The following is a 20000-nucleotide window of genomic DNA, read 5'->3' as shown; positions in this document are numbered from 1 at the left end:
ATATAAGGTAACGTCAAATTATGCTTGTGCAACGTATGTGGGAGTATCACTTATACCCTCAGGATATCTCTTATCCTGTTGCGTAGCGTTACAAATAGAGAACAGTATACCGAAATGGGAAGGGGAAAAAATCGGATCGGGAATTTACAGGACGTCCGCTGTGCTCTCAATCTTCAGTAGTTATAAGTCCCTCTTAATTTATCCGAGTTGAGTCTGTCTAAATAATGCCATTTTCTCCACCCCTTCTTTTTTACTTTTTTAATTTTTTTTTTTGACTGTGCTTGAAATGAAAGTTATTTGTCAGATCGTTTCTACTTTTTTGTCACTTGAAACATGGCGGACATCGGAATACACATCTATGATCGGATGAAGTCACGAGTGGGGCGGTTTCGCCCTGCGAAAAGAAGCTTCGTGCCGGTTGTAGATCGACTACAGTACAAGTAGGGTCGGCAGGCCCAAAACACGCAAAATAAACCTAGATTCCTCTTCTGGTTCCTCGCGTTGCGAGTCGTCATGGGTTCGCTCCTCAGCCGATTCAACCCAGCAAGGACTCCAAGTAGGTCAAGGAGACGGTGACGGCGACTAGGCAAAATCCCAAAGTAGACTAGATCATTAGATGAAAGGACGTTATACCCATTCCGTAAAACTCCAAAGGTATGTAAATGACTTAGGACATAAATCGGAGGGTTAGATTGCAGTTGATTCGGAGCAATGAATTTACAACGCTAAAGTTCAAAACTTCTACACCATGACCATACAATTTACAAATTACTTTTTTTTTTTCATTCATTCAAACTCAAAGATTCCATTTTGTTCTGTCTGTGTTTGAACTGCATTTCGACTCTCAGCATCATGATATTGATAATGACGCAGAGCAATCAACACCTACTGAGCTAAGTTCCTTTTTATGTCTGTTGGCTAGTACAACAGTACAACTTGAACTACAAGTACAAGGGCCATGAGGTTGACATAATTTGGGGTTGGTTAATTTTGTTTGTTTGTGATGTTGCCACATAAGGCTTTAGCAGTTTTTAGTCCCATGACTCATTGAATGTTTTAAAGATCTACATATATATATATTTATGTATGTCTACACACCAATGCCTCATGCACTGAGGAATTCCTGTTATGATGATGTATTGGTAACAATTCTGCAGATTGCTCCAATTGTAATACTCACTAATACTGGTATGATCATAATGACATGTAGTACTCACTACTGCTGACTCAATCAGTCAATGAAATTAAGCCATGAAACTACAGTGTTGCAACTGGATTTGTTACACATATTTGTTATGCGGTGTCTGCATGAGGAGAGGTACAACCTCTGTCCCCTCTGTTAAAATAGCAAAATCTAGATCGGCACTTTTCAGGGTGAGTACGGGTAAGGTCATCAAATCTAGTTTTTATGCCACATGTTTGCCAAGATCTGCAGTCTTGGTTGGAGCAAAACAACGTTTGATTTGGAACAAAAAGGACTGGGTGGTCGGGTGGTAACGCACTTGCGCTCAGAAGTGAGAGGTTGCGATTTCGACCCTGGGTCAGGGCGTTAGCAATTTTCTCCCCCCTTTCCCAACCTAGGTGGTGGGTTCAAGTGCTAGTCTTTCGGATGAGAAGAAAAACCGAGGTCCCTTCGTGTACACTACATTGGGGTGTGCACGTTAAAGATCCCACGATTGACAAAAGGGTCTTTCCTGGCAAAATTGTATAGGCAAAGATAAAAATGACCACCCAAAATACCCGTGTGACTTGGAATAATAGGCCGTAAAAAGTAGGATATGTGCCGAAATGGCTGCGATCTGCTGGTCGATGTGAATGCGTGATGTATTGTGTAAAAAAAATTCCATCTCACACGGCATAAATAAATCCCTGCGCCTTGAGTCCGAGTCTGGAGATACGCGCGCGATATAAGACTTCATATAACATCCTGACTGCTTGCTGTGCAGAGGAAGTGTTCTTTTTAAGAAATGCATTCAAATAAAACAAATGGAGAAATGCCCACTGAACAGAAACAGCCAGGCTCCTAATGTGTGGTATGAATCCAAGTTGAGAGAGATCAGCTGAGCTAGGATTTTACATGGAACAAGATCATCCCTCCACTTGCATACATACCAGAAATGAACATACAGTGTGCTTGATGTGGTGATCAAGTGACATTTTGCTATGAATTTGTTTAAGCAACTAGTAGCTTCTTCAGCGTTAATTCATTAAACAATTACTATATTCTTAGCACATAGAACACCTTGCTAAGTTAAGTTATGCGTGTGTTTGTTATTGCAATGTAAGACCTCATGACATAGATTAAAATAACACATGATGAGATTCTAAATATGTTTTGTTTACTTGCAGGTCTCAGTTATTACCAAGCCCTGCCTCATTCTTCCCGCAACAGTGACATGGTGCTGTTATAGAACACAAGTAAGGCTTTTGATCATTTCCAAAATACACTAGCAATAGATTGTGAGTGCAACTGGTAATGAGAATATTTTACCACAAAAGGCTAAAGTACAAATAACAGATTTATGATGTTGGAAAAAGAAGTCCGCCAGAGCAAGTGATTAGTGTACCAGTTAGCTAGGGTGGATATATTATATAATTACAATTTACAGTCAGCATAAAATGTTCAGGCCAGTCTTGAATTGTTCTCGCCCTGTGAATTCACCGGCAAATCAGATGGCATGAAGAAATCAATGGTATATTATGCTCTGCATTGAATGAACCATCTCCAGTCATTCTGAGTGACACACCTCTTTAAAAAAAACATGCCAGTAATTAAATCCAGGCTACATGGGGATGGAAAATGACCCTGGCAATTTCAACCTCTGCTTGTGCCTTTGTGTAGCAGGATTGGATATGGATCTTCAAAAGCCTTAGTTCATTTGTTTGTATCATGTATGACGTTATAAGTTAATACTATTAGTCAATTTCAAATAGCAGAGTTATTTTCAGAGCTTTCTAACCTCAAACCCTGTCTGCCCCGTGGAATCTAGTTTGTAATTCAAAAGGGTATTTTGATTTTGACTCAGTTTCTTTCTTGCAAGTTCATTCTTTTCTCGTTCTAGGTACTAAACCACTACTGATGACTGCCTGCATCAGGGTTATAATTTATGAAGAAGTCAAAATGCACATGTATATATAACAGTTTACAATTTAAAGGCACACTTGCCTTGTCACTATAGTGTGGGTCACTGTCTCAGATATTATATATGGCTATGCTTTAACATGGAATCCCTCATCTTGGCCACATACCATCTTGCTGTGGTGAGTTAACTCAAAATATGGGATATTTTCACAAACATTCAAGCTGATCTATGTTGGTATGCGTCCAAGTAGAGGGATGATCTTATCCCAAGTAAAAGCCTGACAAGATCTGAGACTGTGATTGTGAAGCAAAATGTTTTTACATAGTAAAGTAAGCCTTTAACGAGAAAGTATGTCTATTGCACTGGGTGTTTTATTATTATTACAGTATATATATTTTTCTTCCAGGTAGTCTCTCTTTAAACTGACTTTCTACACCATGGTGTCTCTGGCAGTGTTATATTGGCAGAAGACAGTTGGAACTGGATATCCTCATTTAGATGGTAGGCATGTTTTCGGCTTTTGTGTTGCTATGGTGTGTGTGTGTGTCTGTGTTAAGGCCATGTCAGACGCACAACACAAAACAGTGTTTCCTTTCAAAACAAACACAAAACAGCGTGTTTCCCATGTGACATCCCCCAAAACGCGTTTCAGAATACACTGTGTTTTTGCATCGTGTTTTGGGTTTTAGAGCATGCTCTAAAATCTAAAAACACGTTTTGGTAGTCAGCCAATGAACGCGGACGATCAACTCAAGTGACTCGGTTTCCGGCACCACGGAGATAGAAAAAAAATGGCAGACTCAGATGTGGTACCGATTCAGGGTAGTATCGGACCCATGAATCCTAACTAGAGTCTATGGATCCTGTCACGATTGAAGAGAGGCAATAATATCAGTGGGCGCTGCCAGCCGTGTTGTTTACAAACCCAAACACAGCGCGGTAGCTGAACGGGTCAAGCTGACACTGACCGTATCAGTGGACACTGACCGTATCAGTGGACACTGACCGTATCAGTGGGCACTGCCAGCCGTGTTGTTTACAAACTCAAACACAGGGCGATAGCTGGACGGGTCAAGCTGACACTGACCGATATTTCTGTGAAAACACGCACCGCGCTTCATCTGTGTGTTTCGCATGTGACATCCCCTCTTTAAAAACATGTGTTTCCCCGACGTTTTGAGATGGTGTTTTTGTCGAAAACAGGGTTTTGTGTTGTGCGTCTGTCTCCGCCTTTAGACACATACCAGAAATAAACACACTGTTTGCATGCTGTGGTGAAGTGACATTTTGTGATTTTTTTTTAATGAACTAGTACAGGTAGCTTTTACAGCATTTATTCATAACACAATCGCACTTTTTGGGGTATGTGAACAAGTTAAGAGATCAGGGTTCGACACTAGCGGGGGCGGGGGGCGGAACGCCCCAGAGTTTTGTGTTCCGCCCCAAACATTGCCGAAGCTTGGGGCCCACTCCGCCCCAGGATAAATTCCAACAATGACAAACCGAAAATTCTAATGCCAGGAGAGCCAATCACTAAAAATCGCCAAAGTCGTCACTGAAATTTGCGTTACGATCAATGCCGCAGTCAAGAAAAAAACACATTCAAATCGTCGAAGGACAATGTCGTAAGGGAAATAACTCCCAGATTGCGCTCTTTAGCGTGAGAGATAAGTATCGCCTTCAAATGCCAAACGCAAAATGTGGCGACACATCCCTGGTGTAAAAAGACATGGAAATGAAGATGAAGAACAGGGTGGAGAGAAACGAAAAAAGGAGACCGATGCAGCCAAAAGCGCGAAGCGCTGTCGTAATTTCAATGTCAAATGGTTGAAAGAATTTCCCTGGCTTCAGTACGATGAAGAAAAACAGACAATGCATTGCCGCACTTGAATACTGAGAGTGGGCCCCAGATTTTTTTTTTCCGCCCCAGCAATTTCCATCTCTGGGGCCAGTGTGGCCCCAGGCCAAATAAGTTAGTGTCGACCCCTGGAGATCATGTCTTATCCCATTTTAAAGCCCTACCAGATCTGAGACGGTGAGCCAAATTGTTTTCATGAGAAGGAATGTGCCTTTTAGTGAAATCTATGTACTTTACAAAACATATTTTAAGAAATGAAATGTGTTACAAGTAACAGCCATAGGAGTGATAGCCTGTAGGTGGAATAATAATCTTCAATTGCCTAGAAATGATTATCTGGTTAAGAATGACCTCTTCAAGAAAATTAATGCAAAGCATTTTGATGTTTGTGACGATTAGTTACTCTTTATCACATTTGGTCGCTGATTTTGCTGTCAGTGTCAGTGTTGGGCAGGTGTGCGTCCATGATGTCATTGCTATTGAAAACTAATCTGTACTGTAAAGTAAATGTACCCATACATGGCAGTTGTCTGGTCAAACCGGGGGCCAGCCATGACTGGGACTGATGTATCCTCAGGCACTCGACACCAGGTGGGCGTGGGCCAGTGGTTGGGGTGTGATTCCCTGCCTTACACCACCACAAAGTGTTGTATCAGTAGACAAGACTGAGCAGAACTTCTGCCCCCCCCCCCCCCCCCCCCCCCTCACCAATTGACCACTCAGTGCCATGTGCCTGTGGCTGTATCATAAACACTTTGTGACAATAGTTGTTACCTCCTTAGAACATATCTTGTGATGCTCCTCAGTGTTTGATGTATGCTAACTGGTGTACTTATGACATAGTGTTCATATGAAAGTTATATGTGTTGCAGCTCATCCAGATCACAGGTACACAAAGGAGCTGGTTCCAGTGAAAACATAGGCGCATGGAACTGCTTATGGACTACTTTAGAAAGTGTGCTGTTACAACCAAGACTCTCCAGTTAGGAAGGTCTGCGGAAGGGTGCTTGTTCTGTTTCCTCGGACAGGCTTTTCAAGACTAGGTAGGTTAAACCACATGATTGGGCTTTAATTATGAATGCACTTCAAAGTTCACTTATTTCATTATCTGGTACAAGTTCTCTTGCATGTGGGTGTAAGGCTGAAGAAGAACCTCTGACAAGTCAATTTTCAAGCAACTGAGCATGAACCCAGGTAAAAAAAAAAACACAGAGCTCTCTTTCTCTCTCTTTCTATTGGTCTGTTATTCATAGAATGACACTAACAGTGACACAAGTAAAAAATCTGTATCATTGTCTTGACCTCCAGAAATTTGGTAGAGAATAAGATGACTAATAGTATTATTTTGATTATTTTATGGTCATTACTGTGGACTCCCCCCACACACACCACCCCACCCCTGCCCCTTTTAAGACACCCCAATCTAAGACTCCTTCCTATTAATGACCCTGTTTACGCAGACTTCTTGTTCATAACATCTGTAAATTCACTCCCATTTTAAGACTTGCTCCTTTTTAAGACCTGATTTTGCTTATTTTGGATTTCGAAAAAGAGAACAACAAATCCCCACTCTCTAGCCAGGCACATGATTTTTGTATGAACCAAGTTGAGGGATGGCATTTGTATAGGCCTGACCAGATCTGAGATGTTGAATCTATTGCTTACAAAGAAAGCATTGTGTCATTAAAGGCACACTACTTCTCTTCGCCGTCTCAGTTCAGGCCAGGCTTTAACATAGGATAAGCTCATCCGATGATGAAATGAAAGTTTTACGCCCTTACGGCAAAGCCATTAGGGGCATGTTACACGGGAGAACCCGGCTTTGTATGAAAATAGAAAATAAAAATGCGGGGGGGGGGGGGGGGATGTAGACAGCTGGCTGCCGGCTGCTAGAGGAGACCTGAAATGGGCTGGGGACCGGGTTGGGTCGTCTTGGGTCAGTGCTGAAATGGTTACTTTTTTGGCTGTTGGCCGAACGGACACCCGGGCTTCATATTTTTGCATGCATGTATTCGTGTTTCCAAGGCCTGAGGCTTTCGCTGTGACCCTGGGATCTTTATCGTGCGCATGCGTGCACACGGGGGTGTAGACAGCTGGCTGCCGGCCGCTAGAGGAGACCTGAAATGGGCTAGGGACCGGGTTGGGTCGTCTTGGGTCAGTGCTGAAATGGTTACTTTTTTGGCTGTTGGCCGAACGGACACCCGGGCTTCATATTTTTGCATGCATGTATTCGTGTTTCCAAGGCCTGAGGCTTTCGCTGTGACCCTGGGATCTTTATCGTGCGCATGCGTGCACACGGGGGTGTTCGGACACCGAGGAGAGTCTGCACAAAGTTGACTCTGGGACACACATCCCGCGCCGAACTTGGGGGTTGAACCCACGCTGATAGTAACAACCGGTTTTAAAGCCAGCGCCTCTACCGACTGGGCAAACTCCCCCCCCCCCCCCCCCCCCAATTTGTTGGGGTCAAGAAGTTCCATGGAGGGCGGGGGGTATGGAGTAACACATAGTGTTTTGCTCAGAACATTCCCACCCATGCAGAGCCGCGCTATGGGTACGCATTACCGTGAAGCTGGCAGTCAGTGCTACCAAATGTCGTCTGTGTCTACCACTCGGTGGTGACTTAATGTGGGTCTATGTAAGCAGATGCCAGCGCAAGCAATCTGATGCAGAGTCAGGAGGCGGTTTGGTACAAGAGAACCTTAGAGGCCACAGCCTCGGCCGTCTAAGGGATCTGTGTGTCTGGAGGCACATTTGGTTTCTGAGGTTCAAGCGGAGCTGTTGCCTCTGCTCCCAAGTTCCCGTGTCTGGAGGCGTTTTTGGTATGGTAGCAAACCTGTAGGTTGGGGCCTCTGCCTTTATAAGCTCATCCCTCAACTTGGTCACATATGAACAATCAACACACTGACTTCTTGCTGTAGTGATCGAGTCAGAATTGCCAAGGCGTGTACATGGAATAAGATCATAATTCTAAATGCTGAAGTAACATTCTGTTTCCTATGAAGCTAGGCTTGATTTTTGGTATGAATCCAAGTTAAGGGATAGCATGTGTAAAAGCAGAATTGTTTACAGAGGCAGCTTTGTGTTATTAAAGGCATCTCAGATCACCTGCCAGGCTTTTTTTTTTTTTTTTTTTTTTTACATGGGGTAAGACTATCCCTCCACTCCGGCACATACCAGCAATAAACACAGTGGTTACTTGTGATGAAATAGTGGCAAGACAGATGATTTAAGCATCACATAACCTTCCTAAGTGAAGTCAAGTCGTGTGTGTGTGAGCATAGAATGTTGAGGACAGCCTTGAAATTTTCTGACTGTGTGAATTCAACAGAACTGCTGTAAATCTGGCGCAGTATAGTTTTTATTGTATGAAACTTCATTTCCAGTCAGGTGCTATGAAGAAATCATATCAGGTTATGCTTTGCAGTGAACCACCACCAGTATTTATTTATTTATTAAGGAGATTTCTATCGCGCATAACTAAAAGCACTATTTCTGAGTAACACGTCATCTTAATTAAAGCATGCCAGTATCGCCAGGCTCCTTTTGGGTGGTAAATGTGGATCTTCAAAAGCCTAAGTTAAAAAAACAAGATGTAAAAGTACATTTTGAATAGTAGGTTTTTTTCAGAGGGCAGATATCACAAGATATGATCGTTCAACTGCATGTATGCCTCATTACTAAAACAAAAATTAAGTGGTATTTTACTCGTCTTTCTGGTAAAACATATACACCATCAATATATTATAATAATGATCTTGCTTGTTTACAGATGGACAACAGCTGCTGCCAGGACTAGGTTACGCATAAAGAAAACAGTCAACACTTGGCTGGTGCTGGAGCTTCTTTGATGTCTATATCAACAAAAAAAAGACAGACAGATACCAGCTCATTCAAGACCATATCCCCATTTTACTCACACAGAACAGAGAGCCATCTTCCGCCTTCGCACAGGACACTGCTGTCTGAAGGTACACCTCAAAAGGATAGGTTTTGCACCTACAGCGGACTGTGGCTAGGGTAGGAAGAACAGACTCTGCAACACGTTCTGAGAGGGTGGCCTTTCCTTGCCACCCCTGTGCAACAAGACTTGGCCAGAGAGCACACATCCAAATGCAAACACTGAACACTGAAGAGGAAGAAGAAGAAGGTGCCCACACAGAAGGGCATGAATCTACTTTAAGGGCAGAAAGGTTTACAGCAGTTTATAGACTTGTAGCAGATAACATGATTGTTGAGACAAAATTACCTTAAAGGGAGAAAACGAACAAGCTAAATAGGCTGTACAGTACTTCACTTGAACAATTTATAAGGTTCCCTGTAATGTATTAAGTATCAAGAACATTTACAGATCACAAGACATTGTGTTTTCTTTTGTTTGCAATACAAATTTTTCACAATAAAAAGATATGCACTTGGCAAGATCCTTAAAATGTAAAACTAGTACGTGTGACAATTTTGAATTGTTCAGAGATGGTTTTGCTTCAGTGGTAAATGTTTTAGCTTTGTTATAAGATTCTGTTACTGAAGCATACTTTAAAACCTTGACCTTCCAAGTCTTGAACAACATACCCTAACTGTGTTAGCACCCTGGGCTGCGATCATTGTGTTGAGCTACTTAACAGAGGACTCCTTGGTTTTATTACATAGATATACTTTGGTTAACTTTAATTATTTGATAAATAATTCTAATACAGGACAACTCCCCCATCAAATGTAGAAATGTCGTCTGCATTTTTATTTTGTATTCTGCATATTTTAAAAGGCTATTTTTGTGCACAGAACATGCATCTGCAGGGAGGTTTAGAGGGTGAAGTTAGGATCTATTATGGGGCATGCAGCACCACACCCATTTTGTGTGTGTGTATTTTGTGTTGACACATAAGACACTGTCATTCCAGCAGAAACCTGTGATGATGCACATTTTATTGCAGTAACCAGCTGAAATTGTATGTACGTTGTTATGAAATTGACAAATGATCCCTGCTTTGCAATCCTGTGTTAATGATATTGCCAAAATTAAAACGTGGAGGAAAAAGTGAGTGTAAACCTATTCTTGTGGTGGTGGTGGTGGTGGTGGTGGTGGTGGAGGTGGTGGTGGTGGTGGTGGTGGTGTGTGTGTCTGGTTAGTGTGTGTGTGTGTGTGTGTGTGTGTGTGTTTGAGTGTGTGTTAAACAAACAACAACGACAAACAACACCAAACCTTTATCAAACAAGCACAACAAAAACAAATTACACAAAAACTGGCAAAAATCAGAATATCAACTGAGGAGAAAAAAACAGTGGCTGAATGCAATACTTATTATAACTTAAAAAGTAAAAGTGTGCATGTGATGTGTGCGTATGTTTGAGTGTTTTAAACAAACAACAACAAACCTAAATTAAACAAGCACAACAACAACAACAAAACAAACATGGCAAAATTCTGAATATTAACTGAGGAAAAACAAACAGTGCCTAAGTACGAGACTTATTATCAGGAAAACAACGGCAAAACTCACAATGTCGTATGGAATAAGGTAAGAGATGTAAATCATGGTTTACAGAGAACATCAGTACTGAGTTCTGTCATGTTTTATTTTCTCCAGAGTGTGACGTCTGCAGAATGATCGATACAAAAAGCAGTGTCTCCAGTCATGGCCATATGCTGCTTTCCTAATTTTTGCTTTGCACTATTTTTGCTTTGTGCACATATTTGAACCCTGATTCGGTTCTTAAAAGAAAATTATGACTCACACTCACATACAATCCTTGTTTTTGAATGTTTTAAAACATTGCTGCTTTCTGCTTTGAGCCTGGAGGAACAAAAATAATGACTCTGAAGCCGGACTGCCGAGAGGAAGAATGAGAGGGAAAAGAACACGCAGCCATGAAAACACACACAACTCCCTGACAGATAAACTGCTTATATGTTCCAAAATCAAGAATCTTTAAGCGCGCACGCACACACACAAACACACACGCGCACACAGAGAGACTCTCCTCGTGGAAGTAAAGGTATACTCGAACTTGAAAGTAAGTATAAATGTTTGATACGAAATAAACCTGTGATAAAAGTCTTTTTATAAATCATCGGTACCAACAAAATTGTCACAACACGTAAAAGGACATACTGTAGTTTCAAATTAGTAACAATCTAAGCCATTTTAATCAGCACTGGTGTCCGGCAAGCACTAACAGATACAACAGCACGTGTATGCATCTTGAAGTAATAAGACCTTGAAGTAGGCCTAGAGTTTACACTATGCATTATGTAATGCTTTAATTCAGCTGCCTAACTGTGGAACTTTGCAAATGTGTGAGGACCGTTTCACAAAACAGACAAAACACCCTCTCAGTTATTTACACAAATCAGTTCCAGAATGTGCGTGTTCCTTTTCCGTCTCTACAAATTAATGTTATCTGGGGGGAAAACGAATCATTGTCGCTTCCGCCCTCAGTTATAATTGCCTGAGCATAATAGGAAATGCAACAGGTGTAGTCTTCCGCCTGATTTTTAGTCAAGATATTTCGACACAGAATGTTTCTTTCTTTTTTCTTTGTATGTTCACAAGCTCACATACAATCATTTATGCAACACTGACAATAAGACCAGACCAGAGTTGTGATTGAAATGGGCAGTTTATTTAATAAAGCTCCAGAATGAATAAAAATACATGACAAAATAAGGTGGTCCCGCTGTACAAAGCCGGTTACCAAACACACACACACACACACCAACACACACAAACACACTCACGCACGCACACACACACACACACACACACACACACACACACACACACAGTAACATTGTACAACTTACTGTCACATTCAAGCGGGAACACCAAACAAAACGTATCATCAAATGAAACAACATTTTAAGTGGTCAACTGAGCAGATGAGCACAAACCACACTTGAAATCTTCACATTTTAACACTTTCTCCTGTATCCATAAAAGTCATTTATGCTGACTAGATAATGACATAATAAAATGACATCAATAAAACCATTCCCTTTTTTATTTTAAAGAAAAACAAGAAAATTAAAATAACGCAAAGAACTGATGCTCAGTAATTCAAAGTTGGGTATCGATCTCAAATGTGTGCATAGCTAATTACATGTAACCGGCATGGACTGGGGCTAGAATTGGCCTTTCTGTCAGGCAACTCGGCCTCTAATTGGTTTTATATTGTCTGATCCCCCTCCAGAAAAAAACAATACCATTTGCCCCGTGCTTCTGCGCCCACAAAAAATATTCGGGAATAAGAAAAGTTCAAATTTTAGGCACCCCACATACAACCTTAATTGTCAGTCAATTACTTTACTGCAATCAACGTTGATTTTAAAGTACCATGTCATTATTATTTTGGAGATAGATTTGAAAAAGTCCATAATTGCAGACTGCGTATTGGTATGAGTGATTTGAATTTTGATTTACTATGATGTCAGCGGCACCTCAAGGATTGCCCCAAATGTGAGTGCGGTTACCCAAGGGAGACTGCTGAGCACTATTTGTTGCATTGACCCTTGTGTAGAGATGTACGATTATTGTCAATTGATAACTGATTATAAGTTTATTGAAATATTATTGAAAGGCATCCCGCAATATTCCCGGAATGTCAATCAGACCATATTCATAACTGTACAAGAATTTATTAAGACCGTAACAGGCATGTTCCGTACATGAGCCTCTACATTTTATTCATAATGTTCATTTGACACTGTCATGAGACAAATGCTGCCTGACCAATTGTTCTTCGTAATTTCTCTCGTGTTTTGTGTCCTTGTTTCGACTTATCGATTATGGCCCAATCGTTATGTAATTTAGTGCCATTTTCGCCGATCACAAAATGTATTAACTTTGCGTGTGTGTCTTCTGTGCATTTAATATTATTGTGACGTGACCCACTCTTCCAACATTTCTGGCGCTCCAAGTCTTCTTCGTCCTTTTTTTCCCCCTTATGCTGAATTCTGTTCTCTCGTACCCCATTTCTTTTTGTTTCTTGTTTTTACCCCCACCAAGTTCTGTTCTACCACCCCCTCCCTTTTTTGATTGCTTGCGCATCAGGTTTGTCTGTTTGTTTTCGTTGTCTGAAATGAGTAAATGTATCTAGTCCGCCATCATGCTAAACTTTGTTATGTACATACCAGGATGACTTAAAATAAGCATTTATGCTTGAGTTATCTTAAAAAAACAATGCATTGTTTCTGTCATGATAACAAATTGAATAAAGTTTTGTAAACCAATGGACTGATTATAGTTGACCCTGATATGTGATTACGGGATAGTGTCACGTTAATTTATTTCTACTTTCACTTGTACTTTTGTACTTAAAACAAATCACTGTGATGTAAAAGTTATATTTTTTTCCATTGTGAAGTGTCGTCAGTCTCCTCAAGGTAATGCAGTCAAACTCAACCAAAAGTTGGAGGGGCTTCTTCATACTTTCAGTGTGTGTGTGTGTGTGTGTGTGTGATTTCTTTTTCTTCTTCTTCTTGTCGTTCGCTGTTAGATCGTCAGTCCGGACTGCAGAGCGAAACGTGCTGTGTGTGATTTCTTTTGACACTATGCACGTTTGTATATAACCGCCTGTGCACAAAAAGAAGAATATAATCGAATCTTATCATTCATTTTTGCTTAATTGATTGATTGGTATGCATGTTTCTAACAGTGAGTGTAGTGCGCTTCCCAAGCATAAAACGGTGCATGACTCTGGATTTGCGTCTGAGATATTGACACATCACTGTGAGAAAAAGCGTTAATGAAAAAAGAAGACTATTTATTTTCCTTGAGCATTATCTTTAAGAGGTGTGCCAAAAACTTTTAAATTCAAAAATTCAATATTTAACTTTAGGAAAAGCACTGCAGAGAGAAAACCACGCTTGTGTGTTCAGAATAGTCTCCATGTGGTATCAATATAAATGATTCAAATGTATGGAAGAGAAGCTGTTTCTGCTGGATTAATACACACACACAATTGTGCACTCACACATAAGCACGCATGCATGCTCACACACACACACACACACACACACACACACACACACACACACACACACACACACACACACAGAAACAACAAATTCATTATGACAAAACCAAATACGAAGTCCTATTTCACAAATTTTATATCTTCTCCTTTTCACCATATACAAATACAGTCACGGAGTACATTTATAAGGCCAAATTATTAAGAAATATTATTTTCTGTGCTTGAATTACCCAGTGTGTAGCATGATCACCACGAAGGTACAATTCACAGAAGTTGAGTAATCACTTTACAAAACCCATACCAGTACCACATTGTTATGTTAAATCCTATTTATTAACCCACACAAATAGAAGAAGATAGCTTTGTGAAGACTTTCATTTTCCAACCAAATGCTGTTCAACCGGCTAGATTATTCTTTCTTTCTATATTTGGTGTTTAACGTCGTTTTCAACCGTTCAAGGTTATATCACGACGGGGAAAGAGGGGGGGGGGGGGGGGGGGGGAATGGGATAGAGCCACTTGTTAATTGTTTCTTGTTCACAAAAGCACTAATCAAAAAATTGCTCCAGGGGCATGCAACGTAGTACAATATACTACCTTACTGGGAGAATGCAAGTTTCCAGTACAAAGGACTTTAACATTTCTTACATACCAATCAATATGAGGCTTATATTGCGCGTATTCTGTGGGTACAGTTCTAAGCTCAGGGATTTTATTTTAATTTTATTTTATGCAATTTATATCGCGCACATATTCAAGGCACAGGGATTTATTTATGCCGTGTGAGATGGAATATTGTTTTACACAATCCATCACGCATTCACATAGGCCAGCAGATCGCAGCCATTTCGGCGCATATCCTGTTTTTCACGGCCTATTATTCCAAGTCACACGGGTATTTTGGTGGACATTTTTATGAAAATTTATCTATGCCTATACAATTTTGCCAGGAAAGACCCTTTTGTCAATCGTGGGATCCTTAACGTGCACACCCCAATGTAGTGTACACGAAGGGACCTCGGTTTTTCGTCTCATCCGAAAGACTTGAACCCACCACCTAGGTTAGGAAAGGGGGCAGAAAATTGCTAACGCCCTGACCCAGGGTCGAACTCGCAACCTCTCGCTTCCGAGCGCAAGTGCGTTACCACTCGGCCACTGTGTGGTAGGTACACCAACACGATATTAGCACTCCAGATTTTTATCTCGCAGTTTTTCTGAAGGACTTTGCATTTGAAAACTATTCTCAGACAAAATATGAGTTTAAACTGCAAGTACATGTACAGGGAGTCTGAAGGGTTCAAGTCGGATGAGATAGACTACTGTTGTGGCAATCTTCGAATTTGAAAATCATTTTTTTAAAAGAGTAAAACTCATAGTTCTTCTTCTTCTTCGCTCATGGGCTGAAACTCCCACGTTCACTCACAAATTTGCACGAGTGGATTTTTACGTGTATGACAGTTTTTACCCCACCATTCAGGCAGCCATACGCCGCTTTCGGGGGAAGCATGCAGGGTATTTTTGTGTTTCTATAACCCACCAAACTCTGACATGGGTTACAGGATCTTTTCCGTGCGCACTTGGTCTTGTGCTTGCGTGTACACACGAAGGAGGATAAGGCACTAGCAGGTCTGCACATAAGCAATGACCTTGGAGATCAGAAAATTCTCCACCTTTAACCTACTAGGCGGCCGCGATTTTGACTCATGACCTTCTGAATAGGAGGCCGATGTCTTATCCACAAGAACACCGAGCCCGTCCAAACTCCTAGTAAAAACAACAACTGCAAATCTGGGAGCAAAATGTAAACGGTTACAGTTTCAACTATCCTTCCCCTTTAAATCAGCATTTTTGGAAACCTAAACGAAAGAGTATTCAAGAACAACAGTCACGGATTCAGATTTAAAAAAACAAATGGTAACTATGCTTTTTGGAAATTCTTTCTTTAATTGGTGTTTAACGAAGGTTATATCGCGACAGGGAAAGGGGGGGGAGATGGGATAGAGCCACTTGTTAATTGTTTCTTGTTCACAAAAGCACTAATAAAAAAATTGCTCCAGGGGCTTGCAACGTAGTACAATATACTACCTTACTGGGAGAATGCAAGTTTCCAGTACAAAGGACTTAACATTTCTTACATACTGCTTGACTAAAATCTTTACAAACATTGACTATATAAGAAACACTTAACAAGGGTAAAAGGAGAAACAGAATCCGTTAGTCGCCTCTTACGACATGCTGGGGAGCATCGGGTAAATTCTTCCCCCTAACCCGCGGGGGGTCTTTTTGGAAATGCGCTTCAGACAAATGCCTTTGCACAGGTTATGTTACTCACAGCAAAATGCAAGAATAATTGGGGACCATATGGGATGGGGCAAATTGGGAGGGAGCAATTCGGGACACCACCATAAATATCTACCAAATATTTACAAATAGCTATCTTAGTACATGCATAACATGCTGTACCAATACACAATTTCTTTAAATAACTATGTAAGGATTATTGGCAGTCTCCCGGAGCATGTTTCACGCTATCCTGCGATCAGGACAAGCGACTGACTGTAATGACTGTGTATGCTGTGCGGCGTGCGCTACACAAGAAACCTTTTTTTAAATTTGTATTAAATATAATCACCTGAGCCACGAATGGCAAGCTGACAGCGGCTATCTTTTACACAACAAATTCTGAACTCTGATAAACTCGTGACCGCTGATTTTTAAAGGCAAGGGGTATCATATTGTGCACATGGCATACACATCCAAGTTGGTCGTTTGTCCCGATTGTGGGATTTATTTATTTATTTATTTATTTACGAGGATTTATATCGCGCACGTATCTCACCACACAAGGTGACTCAAGGCGCATGTTACCTATTAATGCCGTGTGAGATGGAATTTATTTACACAATATATCACGCATTCACATCGGCCAGTAGATCGACTGCCTTTAGGCGCTGCATCCACCTTTCACAGCCTATTATTCCAGGTCACCCGGGTATTTTGGTGGACATTTTTATCTATGCCTATACAATTTTGCCAGGAAATCGTGGGATCTTTAACGTGCACACCCCAATGTAGTGTACACGAAGGGACCTCGGTTTTTCGTCTCATCCGAAAGACTAGCACTTGAACCCACCACCTAGGTTAGGAAAGGGGGGAGAAAATAGCGGCCTGACCCATGGTCGAACACGCAACCTCTCGATTCCGAGAGCAAGTGCGTTACCACTCGGATACAGCCCGTCAGAGGCGTAGAGCGTGCTCGAGATGTTTTGAAAAACCTGACTGCAGTACAGGGATTTTTACACCTCCGGACTGCTGATAATCCTAACAGAATTATTTTCAAAAACCGTCTATTGCCTTGAAAGCAAACCTGGAATTTCTGATGCGAGTTGCCAGAAAGAAAGTTCACTAACAAGATCCAGGCCAACACCACCCCCCCCCCTAAATAACACTAAGGAGTGAGGTGAGCTTAAATAACTAATTAATTAATCAATCAATAAATTCTCTGCTGAAATCCCCAACTTCGCGCATCGAAGCTATGAAAAACAGGACACTGCCACGTTTCCATTCAGCTAAACGCCACACCATTTTCAAGAGGTGATGTCTCAGGAAGAAAGATGTGACGCTCCCGATTCATATGTTTCAGAAGACAGCCCACCTGAGAAAAAGAAGAACACACTATAGAAATAATAACAACCTGTCAACCACAAATACATTAAAGTTTTTCAAACAGTTCACTAATCCGACAAACTCATGCTCGTTTCTGGTGCATTTGATAAAGCCAATTACGGGTAGATGCTAGACAACAGCAAAACCACCACCACATAACAACAACACAAGATTGTTTATGGTTGTTTACAGTCTCTTGAACACAGGAGTCAATCGAGACCATATATATAACAACAAGAAGCATAAAAAAGCACTTCAGTTTGAAACCCAGGTTCAATGTAGTAAATGATATTGCATCAATGTTCCATCCATCCTCAGCACTTTCAAAACCAGTTTCATCTAGGTCATACACACCTTTTCCTTGATTGATTTACAGTACATCAGATCACTATTGTTCTTTTTATGATTTGCACCAAGGGAATGATTAACATTTCTGTCTTAGTCATATGTAACAAGCTTTAAGCAAAAGCATAATATTCTACACATTCACATATTGTAAGGTTGAAGGGGTCTATGTCGACCAAAAGAAGGTGTATTCCCCATAGCCATAGGTGTTTTCCCTGTGTACCGGGAATACAGTTGGATTTTCTTTAGAGAAGTATAATATCATACAATCTTGCGCCAAGCGCGTGACTGCGGTTAGATAGGAGAATCTATTTAAAATCCTGAATTCGCGTGCGGCATCCAGTCAAGCAAAACATGCTTCGACCGTTTATCAAAACGGATTTAGTTAAAGAAACATCTGCACCCCCACCCCCAACAGCCTGGTATTATGTTTTCCTCGCTGGTACTCTCGTCCATTGAATCACTTTCACTTTCACTCTCGTAAGCTTGAAGAAACTCCATGGCGTCTAACGGAAGTATATTCCCTGTATATGTACAGGAAATTAACATACAGGGAATACAGCCACTGTTGGTCGACATAGACCCCTTCTAAAGTGCTGCAGTAGTTACCTTTCCCTCCAAGGACCAAGCTGTTCATCCACTGTAGGGCTGACCGGGGTTCCCCCTTAGCAGAGTGAGTGGCGAATCCTGGCTGATAAATTTCCTTTCATTTTCCATGAATGAAGAATACCAGCTGGGTTCTTTTATTCATGGACCTGTGTTCTGCAACACACACAAATCAGCCACCAACTTGTAAATATATGTAAAAGAAAGCAAGTGGCAATCTGAATAACAGAATACAAAATGATCAATCCACACAATCATACTTCAGCACTGAAAGTCCACAAAATGAAGCACTGCTAGTACATGTACTTCTCATAATTTACTGAAACTTTACTCATCAAAACAACCATTTGTTTTAGCAACTTTACTCGCATATGGCGAGTAGATTAACATTTCTACTCACCATTTACATGATTTTTACTCGCCATGGCGAGTAATTGAAAATACTCGCCACTTTCAGGCCTGTACTTGTGCATGAGATGTGTTTACCATCCATATGCCCAGACCATGCGCCCTTCTGTTGTGCTCAGAACAGTAAAGAGTTGCTTGCTGGGGTGGTTGTTCATAAGTTAACAGTTCACAAGAGGGCACAAACAAGAGCAAAAACACAGGTGCCTGATTCAAACTCATTCAAATGCAGAACCTTATTTTTGCATGAACAGAGTAAGACATGATTCTTACATAGCTGACCCTACCCCTGGCAGAAAAGTGCTTGAAATTGTCCATGTGGTCTCTATCAGTACATTTGATGCGTATTTGTGATACATATATACTGATATAGAGACAAGTAACAAGTGGACATTTCCTCTGACACCTCTACCATTTGTACACCTGCACAAATCTCCTGCCATAGACTACAAAAGGAAAACATACAAATCAAAACAAACACAAATTTAACCTAATGTTTACCTTTCAGCAGCAGAAAAGGCTGTGTTTTCTGTGGTGTCTCAGAGTAAAGCCACGGTGTTGGAGATGCAAAACTAGGCTGTAGGCAAGGTCCAACATCTTTAGCTGCACACACAAAAAGAAGAAGCAAGAAATCACATGACATAGATGACATTCCTCACTAGTACAAAACCACAACTACACTAGTCAACTACCAATGTAAGAATCATAGTCCTGCAAGATTACCCTCTTAAAAAGTAAGATTGCTTTCATTCAAACACTACCGTGGGACCAAACTCCCCCCCCCCCCTCCCTCCTTTTTTTGAGTTTTCCTACATGTGTGTTGATGTTTCCATTAATTCCAAGCCCTGAAACTGTGAACTTGAGATCTTTATGTATGCACACAGTCACAGGCTTAATAAGCTATTCAGAAACCAAGCAGAGTCTGCACAACGTTAATTCTGAGAAATAAATCCCCACAACTGGTTTCAAGGCCACTATACCGACTGAGCTATTGCTTGCCATGCCAACCTCCACCCCCATTTGGAACACGCACAACTAGTATACCCATACACATGTAATAA

General features: G+C 41.1%; 2 long non-coding RNA genes across 3 annotated transcripts; one reads left to right on the top strand and one right to left on the bottom strand.

Annotated features, from left to right (window-relative positions):
- The first annotated feature begins 332 nt into the window (after positions 1-332).
- On the top strand, positions 333-9979 carry LOC138975878 (uncharacterized). Of its 2 annotated transcripts, none has more exons than XR_011458789.1 (5): positions 333-556; positions 2350-2418; positions 3490-3584; positions 5814-5984; positions 8714-9979. It is a non-coding gene; the product is annotated as an uncharacterized lncRNA (long non-coding RNA). The 2 variants fall into 2 exon arrangements; XR_011458788.1 differs by having other exon boundaries at positions 333-654.
- Positions 9980-17002: 7023 nt separating this feature from the next.
- On the bottom strand, positions 17003-19738 carry LOC138977409 (uncharacterized). The gene is made up of 3 exons (XR_011459264.1): positions 19441-19738; positions 18538-18690; positions 17003-17572 (listed from the first exon to the last, which is right to left on the bottom strand). It is a non-coding gene; the product is annotated as an uncharacterized lncRNA (long non-coding RNA).
- Positions 19739-20000: the final 262 nt, after the last annotated feature.

Source organism: Littorina saxatilis, linkage group LG9, assembly GCF_037325665.1.
Source record: "Littorina saxatilis isolate snail1 linkage group LG9, US_GU_Lsax_2.0, whole genome shotgun sequence".
Classification (NCBI taxonomy): Eukaryota; Metazoa; Mollusca; class Gastropoda; order Littorinimorpha; family Littorinidae; genus Littorina; species Littorina saxatilis.
The sequence above is the reverse complement of the archived record's forward strand: the minus strand, read 5'-3'. Positions and strand labels throughout refer to the sequence as shown.